Source organism: Pithys albifrons, chromosome 18 (genome assembly GCF_047495875.1).
Source record: "Pithys albifrons albifrons isolate INPA30051 chromosome 18, PitAlb_v1, whole genome shotgun sequence".
Lineage (NCBI taxonomy): Eukaryota > Metazoa > Chordata > Aves > Passeriformes > Thamnophilidae > Pithys > Pithys albifrons.
In genome coordinates, this window is record NC_092475.1 from 14,561,027 (window position 1) to 14,582,406 (window position 21,380).

The following is a 21,380-nucleotide window of genomic DNA, read 5'->3' on the forward strand; positions in this document are numbered from 1 at the left end:
TCCTCTGCTGGGAAAGCAGACAGGAACCTGGTGGGGGGCTGGAGACAGCCCCAGCATGGCCCTTCCTGTGAGAGCCTGGCTGGCAGAATGGACCCTCCTCTCAGGATGGGGCCTGGGGTCTTTGCTGGGCAGGAGCTTGTCATCGCCTCCCAGAGCACCTTGTTCTGCCAGCACCATCTCCTCCCCAACAGAGAAAAGACCATATCTGTTTTTCCATTGAAATTCACTGTTTTTCTAATTTTTATCGTAATGGGAACCTGGAATCTTTCCTCCCCTGGCAGTCCATGATACTCCACATGTAACTGGTGTGCTTGGGGGCTGTGGTTTGGGCAGTGGGTGCTCTTCCTCCAGCTGCTGTGCTGGCATCGCTGAGAAATAGGTGTCTGCAAAAAACACACTCATATGCCATAGAAATGGGCTGCAAGTCGTGTTCTCTCTCAGATCACATGTTCGTGGGCATGAAGAGCTTTTATGGTAGATTACTGAAAGCACTCAATGCTACTGTAACTCTTCTGGTAGTGACTGTGCCTGGCTCTGTAATGAAGCTGCTCCTCTGTAGGTGCCTGAACCTTTCTGTCTCTCCTCCCAGTGAATTTGCATCCCTTTGGTAGGTGATGCAGCATCAGGGCTCTGCCCAAGGGCTGGCTAAGTGCCCAGGAGCAGCAGGGAGCACCCAGGGCTGTGCAGAGGTGGGTCCTACCAGGGGGATCCCTACCCAGGTGCCCTGAGGATGAAGCTTGTGTTTCTGAGTGCTAGCTCTGTGCTATCTCCTATGGAAAGTCTTGGAGCATTTTGCAAGGGAGCTGACTGCCTGGCTTTGTGCCCATCATTGGGTTGGGATTTGGAAGGGGTGTGGTGCTGTGGGATAGGGATCAGCACTAGGATGGCTTTTGGGAAGACCAAAGTTGTAGAGCCATTCCTGAAGTAGTCTTGGACCCCCTTGTTCTCCTGCCTGATCTGGAGCAAGCTTCTCATCAGGAGAGAGAAGCCAGGTCCTGTAAGGAAGTACATGGGACACCAAGAGCTTGGAAAGGACTGTGGCAGCCTTGCTGCTTGCTGCTCCTGGGCAGGGGCAGTGTCCTGTCCTTGGACACTCCGTGGGAGGGATCCAGAGCAGACTCCACACACTTGCCATCATCCAAAACACAAAGGCAAAGGGCTGCTGCCCATGTGCCAGGCTGGTGGACACAGGGCTGGGGGATCCTCTTGGATGTCTGGCCATACCTGTTAGCATGTGCAAGGACCCCATCACCCATGGCTCTTGGGGAGTCCCATCTCAACATGGACCTTTCCTCTTGGAGTCCTTCCCAAGCCAGATCCACCTCCCTGCCACCAGTGGCCATACAGGAGGCAAGGGGAAACCCAAGAAGTGGGGGTGCTTGCTGTGCTGCTACCCAGTCCCTGATGTGACTTCCCAGTCATGGAAAGGAGGGTCCATGTCCCCCTGAGACAGTGCAGGTGGCCCCAGCCTGGCGCCAGGCTGCCCTTCCCTGGCAGCACCAGGCAGATCCAATTGTCTCCCCTGCCTTCATTGGCCTCACTAAGAAGGTTTTAATTTTGTTAAATAAATACGAAGTAATGGCAGCAGAGCTGGGAGCCAGATGGACTGGGAACATCCTTGAGAGCTGGATGGGCTCTGCAGCAGGGCAGAACTCACTGTGGGCAGAGCTGCTGGCGGTAAGGCTGGTGGGGTGGTCCTGGCTGGAGCAGATGTGGCTCCTTGCTGTAATGTGCTCATGGCACCTTGCTGCCTTCAGAGCAATTTCTAAATGGCTGCTAAATAGCACTGTCAGAAGCATACTCATCTTCCTGTCCTAATTAGTGGATCAGACAGTAATTTGTAATCCGTTTGAATAGGAAGATCTGAGTGTCTAGCCCTGGAGCCTGGGCAGGACACGGTGATGGCAGCACTCAGCAGAACTCTCCCGGCCAGTACAGCATCTGGGCAGGGATGAGGGCTGTGTGCAGGGTCCTCTTGGTCTCTGCAAGAATTGCTTTCTCCTGTGCCTTAGATCCAAATCCTCCTCTTCCATCTCCTGAGTTTTGGTGTTTTCATTTCTCTTTGTGGTACCAAGTGTAGGCCAACCAGCACACAGTTCTTTCATAGGTCAGCTCCTGCTATCCCCAAGGAGGTGGTGGTAGCCAGGCAGTGTGCCTGGTCACCAGAGCCCTTTGCACCACTGGGCACAGACATGGCAGGGTTGAGAGGGATTGGGGTTAGGGAAGTCCTCCAGGGCAAGCTCATCTCAGCACAAGTCTGGTCTTAGGTGTGTTGGTAAGTGTTTTGCTTTTCAGCACTGGTAATAAAATGAGACCTGGGAGCAAAAAGGGTGAAAAAAACACCAAGAAGCTGAAAAATAGGGTGTAAAGGAAGAGGGGATGAGGGCATGAGGACAGGATGGTGAGCAGGAGCAAACCCAGGTTGGATGGGCAGGGAAAGGAGGCCAGCACAGAGATGGACTGAACTGGGGCCCTCTTGAGCTGCATGTGGGATAGAATTTTGTGTGATGGCCACAGCCTATTCCATGTGCCAGTGTCTCTGTGTGGCCCTCATACATAGCACAGGAGCAAGGCAGAGGTGGGGATAGAGGTGGGGGCTCACAGGGGAGTCAGAGCAGCTTCCCTGCATATGTGAGAGCAGCAGGCAGGACAGTGGCCATGGTGTGGATGCGACTGAGCTGGGAGAAGGATAACCAGCAGGGGCGTGACCAGATATGCTTGAGTCACAGGAAGCTCCAGGTTTATGAAGAGGAGTGACGGGCGTGATTGGTGCTGTGCAGACCAGGGCACTGAGGAGCAGCAGTGTGTGGGACAGGGTCACCCTGCCCTCACCACGGTATGGGTGGCACTGAGCAGCTCCTTCATGGTGGTGTCTTTAGCATCAATTGGCTTGGAAAAGCATAGCTGTTTTGCGTGCATTAACCTTTATAAATGGCTTAATGTGAGGAGCAGCCATGAAGCACAGAGGGGTTGTGGGAGTGGGGCAGATACGGCTCATATTGTCAATCCCGACGTGAAGAGTCTGGCCCAGTCAGGCAGGTGCCTGTGGGCCTGGCTGAGGGGTCAGAATCACCCTCAGGTCACAGAGCAGAGATCTTGATCGAAGGAAACAGCTACAAACGGTGACTTCAAGGAACAGCATTTTCCTGCTGCATTTCCCCAGCCTTTAGAAGAGTGTTGATAATGGCAGTGGTGACTCACTGTGCTTTACTCACCACTAATGACAGAGCAGGGTTCTGGGGCTCCTAGTGACTCTGGCTTAGATAAACCCAACCTCTCTCTCAGATTCCCATTAATAGGGGGAGTCTGGAACATTCATAGAGGGCAGGCGAGCAGCACGGACAAGGAGGACATCATTGTGTCCATGCTCCTCCCAGGCCCAGCTCCCCACAGCTCCCCCAGTGCTGAGGTTCTGCACCAGACCTGGAGAGAGAAGGAGAAAGGAAGCAATTTTGCAGGAAAGATGCAAAGTCACACCTGTGGAGGCTTCAGGAGCCACATGCTCCAGTTTTGGAGCTCATTTTAGCAATCAGTTTTGGAGTGAACAAAGCACAGGAGCAGAGTCACCATGGAGCATTGTCACCATGAGGAGCAGGATCACCTTAAGGAGCAGGGTCACTGTGTGGAGCAGAGTCACAATGGAGCAGGACTCTTATGCATGTCAGAGCCTGGATCCAGAGAGGAATAGGCTCCAGCTCTCTGGGAGCCTGTCCTGCCAGCATGCCCAGCTCGCTGCCTTGGTTTTGCCCCCAGTGGGACCTGCCGTCCAGTATCTGCTGATGGCAGGAGGTCCCAGCCTGATGCCCCTGCTGGGGGTGAGTGCCTCCTGTGCCCACCCAGCCCTCTGTGTGCTGCCTGGGCAGTGAGTCATGGAGCTGGGGTGAGCAAGAGCCTGAGATAGTCACAAGGTGTTTGTCATCACTGTCATGGGCTTTGCCTTCCAGGCTGCCACATTTGTCACACTCCCCACGGAGCTTTTGGTGGTCCCAGGCATTCACTGGCTGGTTTAGGCAACCAGGGGTCAACCCACCATAGATCTTCCCCTTCTGGAGTGGATCTGAATCCAGGCACTCCATGTGCAGTGGGAGTTTTGACACCAGCATTGGCACTGGTTTAGATGAACCGAGGGGTCGGTGGGATCCAATCCCTCTCCCTCCATGTGCTGGCAGCACATGCAGGTCTGACTCCTGCAGAAGGACCTGGGAGGCTGTATGGGCTCAAGGATATGTCAGGCTGGTTGTGAAGCCACTGCAGGAGCATGATGTGAAGTTGGAAATGGAAAGGATGCTGGAGCATGAGGGAGGGGGAGGGTACCCATGGAGGACATTGAACTCTACCTGCTTTCCCACTAGTGCTTCTTCCCATGGGGCCTGGGGAACTGAGAGGCGCTGGGTCTGTGGGGTCTGCTCTATTCATCCTGCATGGTCAGACCATGCCGTGTCTACAGCTGGATGTGTCCCTGCTGGCAACGAGGTCAAGAGCCAAGGGACGACCCCAGGGTCTAAGAACAGACTTCCCTTGCGCCCATTCATCTTCTTTGGATGCTGGATGCATCTGAGCCACCTCTTGGGAGAGTTTCTGCCTGTGCTCATCCCAAACCATGTGGGACTGGAGTCAGGGCTTCATCCCCAGGGCTGGGAAGGTTTACCAAGACTGGGCCTGGGCCAGAACCAGAGGGCTGACCCACACTGGCAGTGCAGGGAAGGGGCTCATCCTCCATCCAAACCAGGAAGGTCCCAGATCATGTGGATCAGAGAAACCCCTCCTCAGCCAGAGGGACTGTTCAGAGGGAACAGTGGGAGATTTCTGAGGGTTCCACAGGCACCTGCTATCCTGGAGTAGAGACTCCAGGGCTGCAAGCAGCAGCCCCACAGGGACATGGGCTGTTGGAGGTGTCAGGCTCAGCTGTTGGAGGTGTCAGGCTCAGCAGGGCAGCTCTGGTAGCTGTGCTGCCCATGGGTAAGGTGTTCCTGCAATTTTATTTTCAAACTGCTTTTGGCCAAACCCTGGGGTTGGAGCTGCTTATTTTGCTGTAAGGAGGTAGTTGGCAGCTGCCTCACACTGTCACTGGGCTGCAGAGTGTCACCTCTGGGCACAGAGATTTGTCAGAGCTGTCCCCAGGGCTCAGCAGGGCAGAGGGATACACTGGACCCCCAGAGTCTGTAGGGCCCTACGTGTCCTTAGCTTAGCCCTGGCACTGGCATTTTGGGGGTCCCTGACTGCCCAGAGCAGTTCCATGTGCATGTGTTGGACAGGGAGAACTAATTTTATGATCCCCCCCCGCCAGTTTTCCCCTTTTCTCCCTGAATTACAAAATCTGGGACAGAACTGGCTGTTTGTATTTGTCACACATGCACACAGTGCTGCATCTGTACATTATCCTGACATCAAAGGGGCGTGTGACGTGTCACTGGCGGCACAGACAGGAGGGGACACCTGGATTTTGGAAGGGTGTTATCCAAGAGTTACAGGCAGCTCCTGGAAAGGAGAATGAAGAATAAGGACAGAGAGCATAGAGCTGGAGTCACTGTGAGGCACTGCAGAAGCAATTTTTCCCCCAGTCTTTTCATCTTCCCTCTTTATTACAGCAGGGCAGCAGCGAGCCCCTCACGGTGGGGGTTGGTTATTATGTTAAGCAAAAGGAATCTGCAAATGTGATGCCTGGAGAGGACTGAGAGGGTTGTTTGAGGAGGCGACTGAATGAAACTCATCTGCACAGACAACTGGACCGCAGTGAGGCTCAAGGTAAAGCCAGCACTTCAGAGCCAGGAGGGTGCTGAGCTCCTTGGAATGGGGACACCTGTGCCACCTGCTCAGTTTCTGAGGGGTCCAGCACCTCACCACCGTGCAGGCCAAGCACCTGAGAATAGGGGCCATTTCTCAAAGGGCCACCAAAGCTTGGGAAGCAGATGAGCCTTTGGCCCCCAGGTCAAAACAAGCTTGGGCCAAGTGGAGGTGTGAAACAAAGTTGTCTGGACACTGACCTGACTCTGGCCTGGTTCCTAGAATGGGCAGCTCAATGGGACCCTCATTGTGTGGAATCCCTCAGCATGTCCTCCCCTCAACCCTGCCTGATGCTCGTGCCGCCTGCTCTCCCTCCCAGCAGGGGAGGGTGTGAGCTGCCAAGGGCATCGCCGTGTACCCTCCTCTGCCCAGGTGAGGGAGTGCCCAGTGCATTGCTACACATGTCCCAGCACTGCCTGTGACTGCAGCTGGACCCTGACTCTGCGTGATATTGTCCTCTCTGGGGCCAGCTGGGCAGCATGGCTGTTCCAGCCCGTCCTGCCTCCAGACCCCAGGTTGCTACCCAGCAGCTGTGTGCCTGCTGACCCTCCACCCTGGGCATCTCAGGGCAGTGGGGCTCTAGGGGTGTTCTGTCTGATCAAGGTTGGGTGTTTCCAACATCTGTCATCCCAGAGAGCTGCTGATCTTCTTTCTCTCTGCTCCACCTCACCTCGCATCAGGGAAGAAGTAGGTTGGGATAGTGGCAGTGATGCCACCAACCCAAGTTGCTTCCTAAAGGACCCCACATCCAGCTCTTGCTCCTCCACAGCGTGGCTGAGTCCCCTTTCCACAGCACACCTCCTACGAACATGCAGCTGGACTAGTCTCTGGGCTGTACTGCCATGAAACTAGGGATGGAAAACAGAAAGATTTCCAAGCCTGAGACTGGTGGTAAATCTAGCCAGGGAGTTTCTTCAGGGAAATGGTGCTGGAGGTCTCAGTGAAGGTGACAGTCCCAGCATGGGAGCCATGGGCTCAGTGCCTCTGGAGCTGGCAGAAGTGAGCTTGCACTGGAGAGCAGCAACCGTGGGGCTGAAAGGGCACATTGTCCTCCCACTGGAGGATCCTTGTCTACCTCGGGGGAAGCCTGGAAGGCAGAAAGGCTCCTGCTGTCCTCTGAGCTGCCAAGGTTGTTTCTGGGAGCCAGTGCAGATGCCAGCTGCCACGTGGCTCTTTGCCTGCAGGATGGTAGGGTAATTAGCTGGAAAGACGGTCAAGCAACATGGGAAATGGACAAGAAAAGGAGGGAAAGAGCAGACCTGTGCCTGGATTGGGATCTGAGGAGGAAGCTCTTCACTCCAGAGTTACCTCTCCATGGTCAGGTCTTCAGCCCTGGAGCAGTGGAGAGATGCATGTGGGCATGTGTGAGACACAAGGTGGGAGCTGGGGCTGTGCCACCTGCAAGACCTGTCCTCATTGTGGCTCTCCATGGGGCCCCCCAGTGCCCCCAGCACCCTGCCCAGCCTCCACGCAGAGACCAGGTTTGTTCCAGCTCAGCATACTCAGTGTGTTAAAGGGGAAAAGTCAGTCTGATCCAACTGGGAAACATGAAATAACTGCTCTGAGCTCAGCAGATGGAGGTCACAATCTGGCGAGTTGTGCGGTGATGGCAGTGCCCTGCAGCAATGGCAGTGCCTCTCAGTGATGGCAGTGCCCCACGGCGATGGCAGTGCTGCATGGCAATGGCAGTGCCCATGGTGATGGCAGTGTCCCTCAGAGATGACAGTACCCTGCAGGAAGCACCTGCAGCAGCTGCTGCCCATCAGCCCCAGATGCCCCTTCCCCACACCAGGGTCCATTTGTTCCTGTCTATGGTGCTGCATGGAGAAGACAGCGGATGTGGGGGGGAAGCTGTGAGTGATGAGGTGTAGGAGGGGGCTGGATCCATGCCTGATGCAGCCACATGGATTTTCCTCTGGCATTCCCAGCCAGGTGCCATGGCTGAGGTCTGGGTTTCCTTCACCTTCCCCTGAACTGCCTGTCTACAAGCCCAGGAGCTGCTTCCACTGCCTCCAGCAGCCTTGGATGGGGATCCTAAGCCCTCACCCCCAGTAGCATTTCCTGGGGCCCAACGTTTGCTGTGTGTTCCCATCACAGACCCCAGGAGTGTGAGATTATTCCTCACCACCAAGGAGCACTGGAAACAGCCAATGATCCCCTGAACTGCCATACAACTCTTGGTGGCTGTTTTAAGGGTAATTTGCTTTGCTGGGATACTGAGGTATCTCTGAAGTTTGGACATCCCTGCTGTCCTTTGCAGCTTGTCCACAACTAAATCCAGCCTGGCCCACAAGGGTACCAGCACACCCTCTCCCTGGGGACTCTACACCCCTCTGACCCTCAAGTCCTGCTCCTCTCCTTCCCTGGAGGAATCTGCATCCTTCAGGTTGGTGGCACTGAGAGCCCTCCCCAAAGTTTCCTGATGCCCACCTATCTGTCCAACCCTAAGGCAGAGACTCTGCACCTGAGGCTTTGGCCAGCAGAAGGGAAGCTGTGTCTCTGGATGGAGGTGCCTCTGGTCTGTCTCTGCTGGGCAATTCCATACATCGCTGACTGCTCCTCCAGTTTTGGAGTCATTCTGCCCCTTAGGTTGGGAGCTGTCCCATAATACCCAGTTGCAAGAGACATGTAGGGCTCACTGGACATACTGGGGAAGGTCTTTCTGCTGGTGTCGTGCTGTGGTTGGGATCTCCAGTGAGGTGGGACATTCAGAGAAGGATCGACATGCTTGGAGACAGCCCTGGGCCAGCCTCATGCCGCTGTCCCCAGCCCACTGGGAAGTTATGGGGCTGGGATGAATCTGCTTCTGGTTCTTAGTCTGGGAAACCTCCTGGCAAATGCTTCAGTGCTTGTTTCAGTGTTTTCTGAGTACATGGGTTGTCCAGGGCACTGGAGCAAACTGTGTAAAGAAAACCAGGAAGGGCAGTGCTGTGTAGCAGTGACCTGCTGGGACCAGGCAGTCACGTATGCTCCCCAGGCCCAGCTGAGTTTCAGAGCCAGCAGGGAATGGCTTGGGAGGGAGCTGGGACAGGGAGGCTCTGGTTGGTGTTTGGGACTGAGGGAACAGGAACTGGAGCCTGCCAGATGGAGATGGTGTGGTGGTGACCTGATGCCAGGTAGGGAGGGTGGCACAGCAGTTTGTGCCTTGTGATGGGCTTGGGGTCCAATGGCTGCAGCAGTGAGGTGAAGATGAGTAAACTCACAAAGGGGGATGTTGGAGTGATAGGATTGTGACCTCCCACTCTGTCTTCCCCATGGTGGAGCAAGGGTGACTCTTCAGTCATGAGCAGTGGCTCGTCTTGGCTCATCCACTCTCTCCTCATCTTGGATGGGACCTATCCCAAGGCTCTGACCAGGCTGCCTGGCCTTGGCACAGCCTTTACAGGGGACTGTGTCTGCTCAGCCCCTGGTGCAAACAGAGGAGTTCGGAGTTCTTCCGTCTTATGAACTCAATATACTTTTTTTCAACCCAAATGTCTTTCCCCACTTGCCAAGAAAACATCTGATCAGCAGCAATTAGCAAAGCAAAATGCAGTAATGACCTTTCTAGTGTGTCTGAACGGTCTATGGGTGCCCTGAAGGGGCCCATGCCAGATGTTTAGGGAGCTCTGCTCACCAGAGGCAGGGCAGGGGCCTGGCAGTGCAGAGAAAGAGGCACTGGCAAGGCTGTGCAGGGCAGCAGTGTCACCTGGGCATACCTGGTACACAGCCTCTGTGGCCAGAGAAGGGCAGTGGAGCTGGGGAAGGGACTGAAGCACCAGGAGCAGCTGATGGAGCTGGGGGGTCTCAGTCTGGGGAAAAGGAGACTCCGGGAGAACCTTCTCATTGTCTGCAACTCTCTGACAGGAGGGTGGAACCAGGTGGCGGTCAGGCTCTGCTCCCAGGGAACAAGGCACGGGATGAGAGGGAACAGCCTCAAGCTGCATCAGGGAAGGTTCAAGTTGGATATTAGGGAACATTTCTTCGTGGAAAGGGTGATCAGGCATTGGAACAGGCTGCCCAGGGCAATGGTGAAGTCACCATCCCTGGAAGTGTTCAAAACGTATGTGGATGTGGCACTTAGTTTAGTGGTGGGTTTGGCAGTGCTGAATTAAGTGTTGGAGTTGATGATCTCAGAGGGCCTTTTCAACCTCAGGGATTCTATGATTTTAAGCCCCTGTGGCTGCCCAAGTTCTTTCAGTGGTTTGATCCCAGATCTTCTTGCCTTGCTGCTGTTCACCAGCATATCCAGGGAAAAGCTGGACTCAGGTACTGCTTTCCCCATCCATCATCAGTGGTTCTCTTTTCATGTGCTTTTTGGGCTTCACATTTTTAATCCAGCTGTTTCCTGCCTTACAAATATTCTTCCCTTAATTTCTTACAGCAGACTGCATGGGCTGTCTCTATCCATCTCTGGTTGAGCCAGGGCTGAGCTGGCATAGCTCAGAAGGGCCCACACCTGCTGCTGCCCCTGCATCAGGGCCCCCTGGTGCCAAACTGCTTGCCCTGGCAGGAGGGGAGGCTTCCCCCTCAGCTCTCACCACTGATCACATTGCAGGTGGCTTCTGCCCATCTGACACCACACCACTCTCCTCAGCCTTCATCCCAGGTGGACACATTTCCTCCCTCTGCTCTGGTGCTGCTGTGGGGATTATCTCTACAGGAACAAGGGGAAGGAAAAGTGCCTGGCCTTTCCAAAGGAGCAAGTTCAAGAGCAAGTAGCTTGTGCCTGCCTTGCTGCAGCAGCTCCTATCCCATCCCTGGTGCGTGGACTGAGGCTGAAGGTCACCCAGGTGGGGATGGCTCTCAGCGAATCTGAGGCTCTGAGGGAGAAGCAGAGCCCTGCAGAGTGCACCTTGCCTGTTGGCCCACAATCTAGAGGTAGAAGACTTCCCAGAGAAGGGAATCCAGTGTCTGCCTGGAGATGAAGTGCAGTCAGAGCTGGGAGGTGCCAGATCCCTTCACTGGAAAGAGAGACTGTGGGACAGATCCTACCTTACTTTAAGGTCTCCCAATGAGGACTGTGCTGTCCTTCTTCCCACTTGGAATTTCAAGCTCCTGATATGAGATAGGAACTTTTGGAGCAATATTCTGTGTCCTGTGTCCTGCCCTTCTTGGAGCTCCCCACTCTCCTACAGGCATGGAGAGACATCAGGTCATATCTGATGGGACATGCTGAGCTGCTCCCAGGTGCCAGGACATGGCACAGCCAACCCCGTTCTGCTGCATCCCAGAGGGTGGACCAGCTCAGACCATCCCTGCACCAAGGTATCTTCATCCCCACTTAATACTCTTATCTTCAATTAAAGGCCCAGAAGCCAGTTCTCTCCCTTCATTTATTGCAATGCAATCTTCTTCCTCTAATCTGATCAGGGAGGGTGTAAGCTGCTCTTTTGGAAGTGCACATGGAAGACAGATGTGTGTGTCACTGGTGTGTGAGCCAGGCTGGCAGAGAACAGCAGAAAGGTGCCCTGCCTTGGTGGAACAGGCTCAGGGAGGTATAGATTGAATATTAGGGAAAATTTCTTCATGCAAAGTGTGGTCAGGCATTGTAACAGGCTGCCTGGGGTAGTGGTGGAGTCACTGTCCCTGGAAGTGTTCTAAAGACATGTGGATGTGGCACCTGGAGACATGATTTACTGGTGGCCTTGGCAGTGCTGGATTAATGGTTGCACTCAATTTTAGAAGCTTTTTTCCAGCCTTAATGATTCCATGATTCTAAGTGCATGAACAGTTCTAAGGCAAGTGTTTTGCATGGCTGGAGACTGTTAGCATTCCTGAACACCTTCAACAAGCTGGAGCCCAGTCCTTGGTCTCTGACAGCCATGGAGGCCCTGGAGTCAGGGGAATGGTGCTGTCAATTTGGACAGGACCACAGCAGGGTTTTAGGTGACACTGAGGACTTGACCTCAGCGGTGTGACTGCCACACATTTGCTGGACTGGTTGCTCCTGATGAGCTGATGAGTCCATGGCCACACTTGGAGAAACCAGGGATGGACTTGCATCCCTCTTGAGTTCCTTTACTCTACCTCTTGTTGGACTAATACTTGTGCTTTCCCTCCTCAGGCCAAGGTGCCCGGTGAGTGTGGTCACAGAGCTGCCCCCAGCTCTGCCCACCCCGCTGTGCATGGACCACCCACGTCCCCCAGCCCACGGATGACGGCAGCGTCCTGCAGCAGCATCGCCTCAGAGAGCTGTGTCACCTTGGAAAGCCACGTCCAGACTGTGAGTGCTCGAGCACTGCGGGCTGGGCCGGTCTGGGGCAGGATCCTCATGGGGACACAGTCCAGCTCCAGGGGGTTCCTTGGGATGAGAGGCTGAAGAAGGCTGTGGGTGCTGGGAAGCTCTGGATTCTGCTCTGTCAGGGTGCTGTTGTTCTGCGAGGTGAGAAGAGGCCGAGCACTGCATGGCAGTGAACGGGAGAGGCACTGCTGGCAGGGCAGGGGGCACGAGTGCTGTTCAGGGTGAGCTGGTGCTGGCATGGTGCCAGGGCCAGGGCATGACTGGAGAACACTCTTATGGGTGTCTCTGGGTGCAGTGAGAACTGTGACTGTGTCTTTCAGGTGATAGTTGCAATGGTGGGCAGTGGCTGGAGTAGTGCCAGAGCACGGGGACATCCAGGGGCATTGCCCATGGGCACTGGGCAGCCATGAGACAAGTGGTGAGCAGACCCAGGAGCACCTGCATTCCCTGGCCACAGGGTCCATGGGATCCATAGGGCTGCCCCTTGCCGTGATTTGATCTCTGCTCTCCATCATTAGCACTTGAAGTGGTCCCAGGGTCCTGGGCTTGCTGTGGGCAGGATGGGCATGAGCAGGATGGAGAGGCTTGACTGCCTCCAACAATCCAGAGAATCCTGCAGGGAATATCTCAGCCCTCTCCAGCCCATGGGAAGCCTGTATTCCTCCCCCAAGAAGAGAGACAAGCTGTGCAAAGGGCAGTGCTCTGGATTTAGGCAGGGTTGTCTCAGTTGAAATGGTCCAAGGGGAATGAACTCGTTCTGAAAGCAGCAGGCATGGTGAGTAGGCAGGTCAGACCTACAGAGGAATAAATCCCATGCCTTCCCCACATCAGGAAAGGTTTCCTGCTGTGTTCCAGAATGTGACAGAAGCCTTTCAGCCCAGCCAAACCCAAACATTCAGAGAGTCTGGATTTGGCCTCCCAAAAGGAGAAGATGGTCCTAAAACCCACTGAAGATCAAGAGCGTACCACAGTCTTTTCCTTCACAGCCTGTCCCTACCCAACAACTGTGGGACCCGGAGGGGTGCGAGGGGTCACAGGGGCTGGTGTGGGTGCCCTGTCCTGGCCGTGGCACCACTCAGAAGTAACACATAGCTTCTTGAAAATGCTCAGTGTTGGGAGCTGAGGGTCCTCACGTTATGGGGCTTCCTCATTGCAGCCACTGCTGTGAACAGAAAAATCCATGGTGTTTTTTAACCACATTGATCTTTTTGGCCCTGCTTTGGGCAAGTAAAAAAAGAGTTGGGGGACACTGAAGAAGAAGAGACACGTGGTTCTCATACTGAATGTCTCCTCAACATCAAGGCTCTGGCAGTGGTGCAGGTGTCTGAAGGAATTTTGGGGATGAGGATGGAGGTCAGGCATACATCCATGGGCATGGGCTGTGCACTGGGGTGCCTCCTGTGTTAGGATGAGGATTGAGATCGTGCCCAACCCAGTCACAACCCTCTGCCCCTCTGCACTGCAAAGAAACCCTCCCCCAGTGCAGACACCAGCAGCAAAGCCCACCAATGTCAACTAGGCACATGTTTGGTGATGGCTGAGTCACAGCCGTGCTCCAAGGACAGCAACAGGGACAAAAGAAAGGAGATCAGGTGGGCTTGAGTGTTCCCTGGAGGAGCAAATGGTCCCAGTCCCCAAGGGGCACAAAGGTGGATGGTTGCACAGGGCAGAGGGCTGTGTCCTTAGCATAGGAGAAGCCCCTGGAAATACACCTGGGCCTTTGGGACCCACACAATGGTGATTCTCCAGCCTCCCAAGGGACTCACACACTACAGTGGGAGCATCAGCTCTGGTCCACTGCTCCCCAGCAGTCACCCATCTGGCTCTTTCCCTTCGTTGCAGCTGCTGAATTTCTCGATGAGTTCTTTTTTTTTTTTTATGTAGGTGACACATGTTTGGTTCAAAGCACTTAATTGCCTCTTGGGATGCGTTTCATTTATTCATTAAGACAGAAATTGGAGTTGTTGGGTTTGCTTTATTTTGCTATTTTCCCCATCTTTTTCCCCCCTTCTCTATTCTACAAGCAAAGGGTGAGAAAAAAAAATCACGTGTAACTCCAGTATGTGCATGCCCAGCCTCTCTCCTCTGTGCCCCCAACCCCTCCTGTTGTTCCTGGTCAGGGGGGTGGTGATGAGAGAATTACTCCTCCCTGGCAGTCTGTTGGCATGCCATAGCTCTTTGGAATTTGAGGTGCTGGTGCCAAGCCCAGCCCCACACTACTGCTGTGGGTGATGCTGGGAGACAAGAGCCAGTTGGTCTGTGCTTGAGGTGGGGGACTTGCAGCCTGGCCCCTGTGCCTAGGCAGCCATGGTCCTCCTTGTGGTGACCTGCCTGGTGGCCCCAGCCCCTACCCAGCACACTGGGGAAACTGTGCCATGGGGGCACAAACAGATCTGGTTCTTCCTCTCCAACTGGGATGTGAGAGGGGGAAAAGCCCTGGAGAGGTCTTTGCTTGTGTGCCTATGGGGCTCGAGGGTCAGGCCAAGGATGTGTGCATGGGAAGTGTTTCTGCCCTACTTGTGCTGCTAGGAGGTACCCCCTGCACAGGCACGGTGGTGACATTTGCTAGTTTGGAGACTGGATAAAGCCAAGGATGAATGTAAAGGGTTGATGTCTCTTGCCGTGGGCCACATGTTTTCAAAGCAATGTCTGTCAAGGCAGAGTTCTGCAGATTCATCTTCAGGCTGGCACCAAAGTAGGTTGTACCTTCTTCCCTGTGGAGGATCCCCCAGACACATACTGGAGATCCTTAGAGTCACCTTGATAAACAGCAGTCCAGTCCAGCAGTGGATTTTGGTTGCATGGAGATGAAAGAGGAAACCACAGATGGGGAGATGACCAGGTGAAATGAGGGAGAAAGGGAGGGAGGGAGGAAAGGAGGGACTGATGGAAGGATGGATGTTCATTCTAAAAGAGTTGAGCTGCCTGAATTCAGAGAGGTAAGGTGGTGAATGCTGTGCTAGGAACAATGGGGCAGAACCAGACCTGCCGAGCAACTTGACCAAGAGTAGGTTGATCTGGCACCTTCCAACACCACATGTGCCCCAGTGCTGATTCTCAGAAGCTTTTGGTGCCTGAAATCCACCTCCAGTTCCCTGCCCCAAACATGGCTCTGCTGCTGGGGAATGCTGACCCTTGTTTTCAGGGTTTCTGGTTTTATTTTTTCTCCTCCTTAGCTCTCATTAACATGAACAGTCCCACTAGGACTGGGCCAAGCATACAGGCATGTTTTGCCCCTTGTGAGAGCCCCTTGAGAGCTTATCTCCCTCTCTGCACTCCCTTTGCTTGGTGTCCCAGGGCTTAGAGTGAGTCATGGGTTTTAGAGGCAGATGTTCTCCTGAGAGGCTCCCTGGACATGTACCGAATCTGGGCTCCCTGGTGCTCCTGCCTGCTTCATCACCCAGGGCTGAACACCCCTGAAAGCTTGTCACCTGGAAATGACCCTGCAGACAGTCTCTGGACTCCCCCATCTCTGAGTCCCTGAGGACCACCAACCCAGCCTCTCTCTCCCTGGGTAGTGGTGCCCAGCATTAAGGTGGCTCCCAAAACCCTGGTGGTGGGGGAACTTATGCATGTGGATTCTCAGACCCTCACACCCAACAGTGCTGTGTACCTGGCAGAAGAAAGAGCTGTAGGTGTGTGAAGTAGGTGCTGGTAATGTGCACCTGCTGGGATTGGCAATAACCTGGATAATAAATCTAGTAACAATGGAATTACAGCTCTGGGAAAGGGCCAGCCCTGTTCCTGGGGCTCAGTGCAGAGACCCTGCATGGACCAGGCAGAGGTGAGCAGCTTGCCCAGTACTGGATGCCAAAATGAAACAAATTTCCCCCATCCTCAGTCCAGTTTTTCCCCAGCCTTGGTCCTTTGGCTGCATCCAAATCCCCATGGCATGGACACTCCCACAACAATACCTGGCCCACAGTCTCAGAGGTGCCCCCCTCATTTTCCACAGCCCTTGTCCTACTACCAGCCAGTCCCCACAGGCAGGCAAGCCTTCTTTCCTCTGCCTTCTCCTCTTCTTGCTTCCCAGGTCTGAAAGGAGAGCTTAGATGGGGCTGTCTGTGCTGGAGGCAACCACAGGGAATGGCTGGTCCTGCTCCCAGCCAGGCTGCCTGCCAGGGAAGCTTTTGCTTTATCTACAGAGCCAGGCACCCCGTGGACAGTGCCAGGACCTGCCTGGGGCAGGAGAAGGTGCTGGTGCTGCTCTGGACCCCTTGGCTTGCTCCAGATGGGTTGTTTTCCTTCCAAGCAGCACTGCAGCACTCAAACAAGAAGGGATTTGCAATGCAGAGAAAAACCTCCCACCCGCCATGCAGCAGCGTGTGGGCTGGGAGCAGAGCTGGGAGCAGCTGTGCCACCTCGTTCCCACTGCCTGAGCTCCACACTCCTCCTGCTCCTGCCCTGACCGCACATTCTGGTCCAGTTCCTGGCTCCAGGACCCTGACCCTGCCAAGTGGGCTTGTGGCACCCCTTGTGGCAACACTTGACAGTGTGACCTGAGGACAGAGCTCTGCCCAGGGACCACAGAGGAGGTGATGCTCAGCTCCCCGCTGATTTGAGGCTTGCTGCCTCCTTCCAACATGCTGTATTTTCCCACTATGCTGAGCAAGGACAGGCAGAAAGGTTGGCTTGGCTGAGCAGGGACTTTCTCTTGGAAATAAGGCAAAAAAAGAAGGTGTCTGCCCCATGGAAGCAAGGTCGAGTAACATGGAAGAATACAGAGATTCTGCTTGCCGCTGTAGGGAGAAAATCTGTGCAGCCAAAACTCAGCTGGAGCTGAAGCTTCCAGAAATGTGTGGAACAACAAAAAGAGTTTTTTCAAATACTTTAATGGCATTAGGCTGTATAGAAATATCCTTGGCCCACTCTGGGATGAGGATGGTCACCTCCCAAACAGGGACAGAGACAAGGCAAAGGTGTTTATCACTTTCTTTGTCTCTGTCTTCAAATGGATTGTGGACCAAGTGGGTCTCAGTGTCCTGAACTGGAGGACCATGACTGCAAGAATGATCAAATCCCAGCTGACCTTGAAATTGTGTGGGATCTGCTACAAACCCTGGGGCCTGATGGGATTCATCCCAGAATCCTCAAAAAGGTGCTGGTGTCATACAAAACCTCTCTCCATGATTTTTGACTGGTGTTGGGAATCTGGAGAGGTCCCAGCTGACTGGAAACTGGTAAATGTTGTCCCAATTTTCAAGAAGGGCAAGAAGGAGAACCCTGGAAATTACAGGCCTGTCAGTCTCACTTCAGTGCCAGCTAAAGTTGGGGAGAAGATTATTCTGGGAGATATTGAAAAACACATGAAAGACAATGCAGTCATTGATCACAGCCAACATAGCTTCAGGAGAGAGTCCTGCTTATCCAACCTGATTTCCTTCTATGACAAGGTAACCCACCTGGCTGATCAGGGGAAGCCAGCTGATTGGATTTCAGTAAAGCTTCTTATACTGGCTCTCCCAGGATCCTTCTGGACAAGCTGCCCAGCCCACAGCTGGATAAACACATCACGTGGTGGGTGAGCAGTTGGCTCATGGGTTGAGCAGAAAGAGTTATAGTGACTGGGGTGACATCAGACCGGGGACCTGTCACCAGTGGGGTTCCACACAGCTCCATCTCAGGCCCTGTGCTCTTCAACACCCTTAGGAATGATTTGGATGCAGCACTGCAAGGGGCACTGAGCAAGTTTGCAGGTGGGCCAAAACAGGAGGAGCTGTTATCTCCTTTGAAGGCAGGGAGGCCCTGCAGGGAGACGTCGACAGATCAGAGGGCTGAGAATCACCAACCATAGGAAGGGCAACAAGGGCAAGAGCCAGATTCTGCACCTGGAATGGGGCAACCCCAGATGTACGGACAGAGTAGGGAATGAGATGCTGGAAAGCAGAGCCAGAAAAGGGCCCTGGGGGTCATGGTCAGTGGCCAGTTAGCCACAAGTCAGCAGTGTCCTGGCAGCCAGGAGGGACATCCCTGTCCTGGGGGGCATCAGGCCCAGCATTGCCTGATGGGCGAGGGAGGGGATTGTCCTGCTCTTGGGCAGCCTCACCTGCAATATTGGGGAAATTTGGGGCACCACAGTGTAAGGAGGATATTGAGCCATTAGAGAGTGTCCAAAGGAGGGCAGTGAAAATGGGGAAGGGCCTGGAGGGGAAGCATGTGAGGAGCAGCTGAGAGCACTTGGTGTGTTCAGCTGGAGAAGAGGAGACTGAGGGGAGACCTCACTGCAGTTCCAACTTCCTCAGCAGGGGCAGAGGAGAGGCAGGCACTGATCTCTGCTCTGTGGTGTCCTGGGTCAGTATCCAGGGAATGGCCTGGAGTTGTATCAGGGCAGGGTTAGGATGGATCTCAGGAAGGTACTCTCAAACACATGGTGTGACTCTTGAATGAGTGCAGGGCTGAGGCTTGGACTTGATGATCCTTGTGGGTCCTTTCCAACTCAGCATATTTGTGACTGCTGGTGTCACTTTGTGCCTTCTTACAAATTCAGGGCATGGAGAGCACTATGGAAAGGTAGGTAGATGAAGGTGTAGGACAGTGAGATTTCAGTGTCTCTGATCCAGCAAATCCACATGTGATCCACAGATGGATGTTTGGCACTGGGGCACCAGAGAGAGGGCCAAAAGTGGGATCCCGAGGTGTCATAGGTCAGTCCCACACCAGAGGGAGAACATGGCTGCTGGCCCTCTCAGGTCTTGCGGGAGAGTGAGGGTGGCTGGTGGAGCCTAGTTTTGCAGGGACAGTGTGTCCCTGGTCCTGACTGTCCCCTGCACAGGACTGGCAGGAATTCCCACAGGCTGGGTGGGAGTGGGCAGTATTCCTGGATTTGGAAACCTATGCTGGCCACATCCTCCCCTGGAAAGGCTCCCATGCTCTGCTCCCTGTAGAAGCTTTAGTGTCACCTAAGGAGAGAAGGAACCCCCTGCCAGGCACAGAACAGCTCTTTGTGCCCTCCTCAGTCCCTTGGTAGGGCAGGGAAGGTTTGGATGATCCCAAGGTCACCCCTTCACTGATGCTGGGATGAGGGACATCACCAGCGCTGCTGCTTTACACTTAGGGCTGCTGCCCCTGGGAAAAGTGAACTGTGGTGGCTTCCATTTCTTTCCCCCAAAATGGGGGCAGGTCTGTGATGGAATTGCTGGATTCTGGGTGCCCTGACCCAGACGGGACATGTGTCCCTTCTGCAGTGCTGACTAAGCAGCCCAGAGCACAATCCCATCTTCTCCTACCCTTGTTCCTGCCAGCTGAATGTGGGGCCTGAACCCCAACTCTTGACAGTGGGAGCAGAGGGAATGCTGCTCCTTCTGGAGCTATCACCTGCACTATCACCTGGAAGAGTCAGAGCAAGACCTGTAAGGGATCCACTGCTGGAAGCACTGGGATCCCAGCTGGTGGGAGCACAGCATGGAAGCCTGGGGCTTTATCTCCCAGAAGTTAAAGTGGCTTTCACTGCTTCCCTTCAGGTTTGTAAACAGCTGCTGGGCTGCTGGTGTGCTGGAGCAACCTGGACTGTGGCTTTAAGGTCCCATGGCTTTAAGGTCCCTTCCAACCCAGATCGTTCTGGGATTCTATGAAGAGAGCTCTGCCTCCACTCCAGGGTAGGGCAGCAGGAGGGAAGGAGTTGCTGCTCCAGTTTCCAACAGGAGTCAGGAGACCCCCCAGCTGTCGAGAGCTGGGACCCCCTGGGACTGCACCAGAGGGATGTGTTTTCTTGCTCAGAGCACAACTGTCAATGGCAAAGTCTCAGCACAGCCTTCAGTGGTGAGAAACACTGTGGGCTGGGACATTCTGGGGAAGATTTTTAGCTGCAGAAAAGAAATTTGGCAGCTTGGAAGCAATGTAATCATCCTCCTCCCATATGCTTGGTGCTATTTAAAAGGGAGCATGTACCCGATTCCTTCCGACCAGCACGCTGACATTTCCAGAGTGCGTTTGGAAATAAATTTGGCATCCACTGTCAAAATCTCAGATTGAGCCCAGTGCAGCTAATTTGGGCTCTGACTGCCTCTGCAGAGCACCTTTCCCTGCTCACAGATTCCAAGCCATGGCAGGGTTTGCTTCCCACGGCCAGGATGGTGCACGCACCACCAGGCTTTGAGGGCTGGAGGGCACGAGAGAGTCACTTCCTGACTGGTGTCTCAAGCCCTTTCTAACAACCCCTAAAGCTGAGGAGGCTGTTCATGCATGGGTGGTAGCTGTGTGCCTCCTCTTCTGAGCCACTCTTTTCCCAGCATGGAGGCAGAAGGAGCTGTAGATGCCTGGGCTCATCCTGACAGCAAGAGACATCCTCCTCTGAGCTCTGGACTCCTCATAAACCTCTCTGAAACCCATCCTGCCTCCTCCTGCCAGTGCCCAGGGCTGACAGGCTGTGGTGGGGAAACTGGGGGGCATTTAGGGTCCGTCCCTCCCACCTCCCCTCTCCCATCACACAGCTGGAAGGCTGGGGCGATGCCCAGTGAAGTGAGAGTGATGTGAGAATGCCCCACACTGTACTAGGTGCTCTGCACAGGCAGAATGAACCCCAGCTCCAGCTGCCCACCAGTGGACATGGGCAAGAAAAGGGGTGCTGCTTGGACCTGCCTTGTGGGAGCACACGTAGGGTACCTGGGCAGACTGGCAGAACTGTCCCCATCCTGTGTGTGACAGCAAGAGACAGCTTCAGGCACATGAGATGTTGGGAGGGGTGTTGGTGGGATGCTGCACACATAGGGTCTGATGTCATGTCTGCCTGTCGCCATGTGTTGAGTCTGGGTAGGTGGGCTATTCCTGTAAATGAGATCAGGTGCCACATCTCTGGAGCTGTCCCCTCCCCTCCCACAGAATCCAGCTCCCCTTGGGGCCCCCAGTCCCGCCAAACCCTGCCCTGCCCACAGCTCAGACCTGAGACGGGCACATGGTGTGAGCCCACCCACCCAAGGGTACGATCTTTCTGCCCTCCTCTTTCTCCCTTGCGTTTTGGTCTCCCCCTGTGCTGTATTTTGGGGTGATGGTGGAAGAGTGGAGTGGGTTGAAAGCAGATGGTGGGATTAATGCTGTATCCCTGCCTTTGAGCCATCCGTGTGCTCCTGCTCCGTGCCATCAGCCTTGTTAACGCTGCTGAGTGGGGATCAAACCCAGTGAGCCGTGTGCGGAGCCTCCGTGCTGGAGTCACTTCTGAGGATTATGGTGAATTATGTAGATGGGAATCAGACAGCAATCCAGGCATGGACGATTTCTTTAGGGGGTGGCAGAGCTGGAGCTTCACCATCCAGGAGATTTGCTGGGATCTAATTAGATGTTCAAACAGCTCCTCCTGGCCAGAGCTCTGTGAGCGCCTGCCCACACTCACCATTCTCCTCCCTGCCCCTGAAACAGCAGGGCCTGGGCTTTAGGAGAG

The 21,380-nt window shown here is 54.4% G+C and overlaps 1 protein-coding gene across 6 annotated transcripts in view; it reads left to right on the plus strand.

Annotated features, from left to right (window-relative positions):
* DLGAP4 (DLG associated protein 4) overlaps positions 1 to 21,380 on the plus strand; it is a 152,532-nt gene that overhangs the window by 12,185 nt on the left and 118,967 nt on the right. For 5 of the 6 annotated variants that reach the window (XM_071573096.1, XM_071573095.1, XM_071573099.1 and 2 more), the window contains exon 2: positions 11,831 to 11,989. The gene's annotated coding sequence lies outside the window, so the exon portion shown is untranslated. Of the gene's footprint in view, positions 1 to 11,830; positions 11,990 to 12,057; positions 12,149 to 21,380 lie in introns of those variants that run through there. The other variant, XM_071573097.1, reaches the window with a different exon arrangement.